Raw genomic sequence first — 5,899 nt, 5'->3', positions numbered from 1 at the left:
TTTCAGTAGTTTCATTAAAGTAGGAAGGAAGTTTTCGTGCGCTAATGCATTGAGTGGCGCATAGCAACAGTAAAAAACTAATATACACTACTTGCACCATAAATTGTGAATCTGTTGAACATTGAAACGTTCGATACATTTTTTGTTCGTTTAAGAATTCCTTTACAATAGGTGTCGACTTAACATATAAAATAACAGACATGAAACATTGAATTATCATAAAAATTAGCCCAATCATCATATCTTTTGAGTTCATAACTTTTTTTTCTTTATTGGACAAGCGAAGCATACATCTAAATATTGTGATATATTTTCTTGTTTTAATAAATATTATAGAAACAATAAATGTGAACAAAAAACCAATTACTGGAGATCGTAATGAACATATAACAAACGATGGTTTTCCAATGTATAAAATAGGCGTTGATATAGATAATATACAGTGACATGTTAGTTGAGATATGGAAAGTAAGAAATTTCCTGTTTTCACAACAGCTGTGTGTCTAACATGTATGAAAGTTAATATAATGAAAATACTATAAGCAAAAGTGAATGAAGAATAGATGATAACGAGACAACCTTTTGTTTCTTTAACATTTAAGAAATTATTTTTAAAAAGATCTTGGCAAGCCGTTCTTTTGCTGTTTGAAATCATATACGAAGAGCATTTGATGCATTCGTTTTCTCCAATGTTACTTTTGAAATGGTTATTAGGACAAGGCACGCACGATTTTCCTTGTAAAACCTTTTCCTGAGAGACTGAAAGTAATTTAATTTTTTGTTCATAACCAGAGAAACAACTTATACTTGAACATGGATACTCTTTTTTTTGTTGTTCCATTATATCTTCGCCACTTAAGCCGCTACTAACCAGAACATTGTTATAACATTGAGTTTTCAGAAGATTAACGTAGACTATTCTGTTCTTTATCTTGTTATCAACTATCTCATAAAAATAAAAATCCCATGGTCTCCATACTTGACGAAATCCAATAAAGTGTATCAGTGTTTGAGTTGATGTATATTTAGAAAGAAGCTCTCCGTAATGTAATATAAGACGCTTTGCTATATTTATATTATTGCAAATAATACTGTTTAACTCTATCATATTGGGGTAAAGCTCGTTACTATGGATATAAAGATTGTTGGCTGTAATGTTAAATCTTTTTAATACGTTAAAAAAATTAGACAGACCAAGTAAAGCACCTTCATCTACTTTAATAAAAAGATTGTCTAGTTTTATACTGTCGTTCAGTTCTTTGCCAATTTGAGCAATATATGCTGAGTTTTTGTACTCAACTGAATATGCTATTAGGCAAAGGTCTTCATACTTTTTTGCAATTATATCGAAACCGTCACTCTCATTTTTTGTTAAACGAGGATCATCAACGGTTATTTTCAATGAAAAAAGTTTTTTAACGCCCAAATCTCTAACAATAAACTCAATGAAAGCATAAGGAAGAGCAAGATTTTGATAAGGCGCTGAATGGCTTTCGTAGCTGATTTTGTTTTCTGCGTTAAAATCTATGTGATAAATTTTTGCGTTTAACATGGTCTTTTGTGAAACGATGGATGATATTAATAAGGATGCATCTTCATTGAGAGATGTTGCTAGAGTTACAGTGAGACAAATTGAACCATATTTTTCAAACATCTTGCCAATAATAAGTTCCAGAACAACGTCAACAGCAGAGCTGATGTTGCACGAGTAAAAAAATGAAAAATTTCTTTTTTTTTTGATTTGCGGATAAAGAGTTGAATGATATAGCAACTCAATAATTTTTAACTCTTCTTGAAATAGTTGAAAAAGTTTGTTTGAATCATTTTGATCGCTTAAAATAATTAGTAGGATTTTGTCTTCAGGTTCGAATTGTTGAAAAAATAGAGAGCATTGGAGTGAAACTTGAAAATAAACAAAAAAATAACAACAAAAATGATTCATTATTTAAGTTTACGATAAAAGGATAACTCCATTTCTTGCTTTTTAAATTTTTTTCAATAAAAAATTATTTTTTTATGAAAACAGATGTTTACTGAAAGTCGTTTGTTTACTGCTAACACAAAAAATCTTTAGTAATTATATAATTATTACTTACAATCAAATTAAAAAATAAAGAAATTTGTTTCAAAACTTTGTAAAGAAATTGCGACAAATAAAAATCTGTTAACGTGAACAAATAAAACCGTAACTCATTTAGCTTTTTAAATGTGAATAACAAGTTAGTGGCAAAATTTTGATTGGTTCTGCTCTCAGTTTTTGAAATATTTCTTGAAGGTTTCATAATCAAGATTTGAATAGAAATGAAGAATAAGAAATCATTTTCGATGTTTATAAAACTTCTAAATTTAAATCGTAAAGTAACAAAAAACCTGATGTGCACAATATATACAATATATATAAAGTAGATATGTAAGTGTTCTGCCACGAAAAAGACTGTCCAACGCAGAAGACTGTCCAACGCAGAAATTCTCATTTTAATCTAAACTACTAAATTCTTTGATAAAACAAATTGTCTGTTTGAGTAAAGTCAAACTTAAACAGTGAAAATAGCGTAATAAAGATTGCGGATTGGTTTTTGTTAAAAGTACATAAAGCCCGAAAGTGTTATTTTATATTATTAAAGTTTTAATGATATAAAATAAAGTGGTAGCTATTTTGAAATAATTTTTATGTCAAAAAAATTGTGTAGCAAAAAATTAGGTGTAGCAGCAATTGGGCGCACTTATAAACATGGATAACTTTAACAGAAATTTAAATTAAAAGAAAATGCAATCATTCATGTTGATGACCGTGTTTTATCAGGGCTGGAGCAAAGTGCGCCTTAGGCTGTAGGTACGTCTTAGGCTGTAAGTTTATTACAAAAAAAAGTTACAAAATTTGTAGCTGTAATGCAACAACAAAGATAGGAAATGTTTTTTTTATAATTATTATAATTCAATGCATTTAGCATCATTTTCAAAATATTTACTGTAATGAATAGTTTTTAATGAAATAAAAAATTATAAAAGTTAAACAAACTAATAAGTCGATGCAGTAAGTAGCAATATTTCTTCAATGATGTTGCAATTTTTGTGAGTTTGAAAGTTTGTTTATTTAATGAAATCTTAAATTATTATACGTTAAGTTTGTAAGATTTTTTATTAGCAAACTGTTCATTTACAGAACCTAAATCAAGCTGCTGAAGTCGTCTATTTTCTATGAGTAAAAGCGATAGAACATTTAAACGTTTTTGGTCCATGGTTGATTATAATTCGTTTTTAATGAACTTAAGATGAGAGAATGAACGTTCTCTGTCCGGTCCTCAATATTTGCAATTTGCCAACTATAGTTCAAAACTTGCTAAATGTGCCAACTCAAATGCTTATGTGACAGCTTTGGGGGACACCCCCTGCACCCCCCTTTTGGACGGCCCTGTTTTCTGTTGCAATTGGTTATCATTAAACAAAAATACATGCATAGTGCAGTTGAAGCATTTGGGAAAGCAGCCACGAGCCTTTGCTTACCAATAAATATGAACATCTGGAATTCTCTACTTTTGTTTATACAAATTTTGTTTTCAGTTGACGTGATTTTTTTGTTAAACTGTTTGAACAAAGCAACAAAATTAACGATTTTCTCTGATAACTAAGGCTCGAGGTCTTCATGGTATATTTTAAATAAATGCGCGGCTTTGGTTCGCAAATCATAAGATTTTAAAGTATTAACTTGAGACAAAAAACCAAATCTATCATCAATAACACTGTATGCAGAGATTCTCTGATTCAAGGCTGATAATAAGTTAGAGACTGAAATAATGGACCATTACTTCAGTCTCTAACTTATTCATACCTGAAGTAAGGATTTTCACTTTCAACTGCGTGTCAGCTTTTTCAGTTATTGGTTCAGAGATACTAACAAGTATCTTTTGAACTATTTTATATCTTTTCTGCAGCGCAGTTGATATTGCACAATGCAGTCCTCAACTGCATTGTAGCAAGCAGACCAACGTGTATACGAAAGTTGTTTTGGTGTTGGTGTTCGTAAAGAAATTTACTTTTAACTGGCTTTACAGCCAGTTAAAAGTAGATTCCATCGGTGTGTTGAAGCAGAGAAAAATTTGTTCAGTTATCGAACAAAATCAAAAAAATAAACTCCCAATGGAAAGCTGTTGACAGCATTTTGAACAACAAGGTTTACAGAAAGTCCACAACATAGAATGTATTTAGTTATACTGTTTTCATTACGAATCCAAGCTTGCATACCTTTGTATTTTCTACTCATATTTTATGTGTTTTCAATCGATTGTCCTCTACATTTTTTAATTCTTATGCTATTCTTTTTTTAAAATGAAAGTAATATTTTTACTAAGCTCTCGCCAGTATGCTCATATATCGGAATAAATTTTTTAACTGGTCTGAATGCAAAACATCCGGTGTTGAGTCTACTGAGACTCAACACCGGATGTTTTGCATTCAGAGAGAGTTTTTTGCATCTTTTATTTCTTGTGTGACCAGCCTCATTAACTGATCACTTATAATTAGAATAAATTCTTCACAAATTGTTGATGAAAAGTATGATATGTGGTCTATACCTTTATTAGGACGTTGTTGAATGTGTTCTGCAAGAAATAGATCATACTCTGCAAGTAATTTCAAGCATCCTAAATAATTGCCATTGTTCATAGATCCAAAAATCTCATCACTTAATAATCTCCACAAAAAGCAAGACCTCTCGACAACAAGATTTTGCTTACAATTAAAATCTGTTTGAGAAGATATTATATTTTTTCAGTACCTAGATGTTCGATAGTTAATTATTTAGTATGTAAGGCCGATGAGACAGGCTTAAATATCCGATTGATGATAACTCGGTGTAATTGCTATTTTGACGTTTAATAAGATGGACTTTTTTTATTTTTTGATATTTTTTTAGGAGTGGTCCTATATTTTATAATTGTTTTTTTTTTTTTTTTCAGTAAGCCTATTCTTGTGGTGGGCCTGTGGCTGCAGTTGCCGCCTTAATACAGCCCTGTGTTTTATTTCTGTAACAATTATTTTACATCCATATTTTTATAAAGCAAATCTGGGTTAAATAAAATTTATACAACACATTTAATATACTCTGAGTGAAACGAATAAAGATTATTTGATAGGTTCTTTGAAATTAACAATAAAATTTTATTATTATGTCATTCTATGACAGAGTCTTAGACAATTCATAGGGCTAATTTTCCATAATGATCCTAAAATATTTTTTTTTTATCAATTTAAATTTACTTAAAGGTTGTACAGTATAGTTTTAAAATTTCAAATTAGTTGGCATATAGATGTAAAAAAAGGCTACAATTGGTATATATTTGGTAGAGAAGGATTATAGAGTTTAGGGATTAAAGACTAAGGCTGTCAAAAATCATAAAAATGTCTGTCCGGGTACCAATCAAAAATACAGGGGGATAGGGGTATCTGTGTACTCGTTGAAAAAACAATATTTTTTTTAAAAGTCGTCCTTGTAAACCGTCGATAAAAACTTTTTATTTAATGGTGTTGTTTAATGCTTATTTATTTCTTTACTTTCATTATTACTTTACTTTACTTTGACTGTTCAGGTTACTCAAGTTCCAATTACGGTTTAGAAATTCTAGCGTGTCCACTGCTTCCTGTACCAAAGATCCACGTTTTTGATTTAGCACATGCTGAGCAGTTGAGAATTCTGATAGCACTAAAGTTGCAGGTACGCACATGTTCATACGTATTTAAATAAATTAATAATATTTTCCTAGGTTTTGAAAGATTTTTGTCCGAGTGACAAATTAGTAAAAAAAAACATTGTTCACAAGGGTAATAATAGTAATAATCGAGGAATAATAAGTAAGTATTTGAATCAGAAACTCTGCCAAAATGATGCTTTATATCGTATTTC

This window comes from Hydra vulgaris, chromosome 09, assembly GCF_038396675.1.
Source record: "Hydra vulgaris chromosome 09, alternate assembly HydraT2T_AEP".
NCBI lineage: Eukaryota > Metazoa > Cnidaria > Hydrozoa > Anthoathecata > Hydridae > Hydra > Hydra vulgaris.
Note: the sequence above shows the minus strand (reverse complement) of the source record.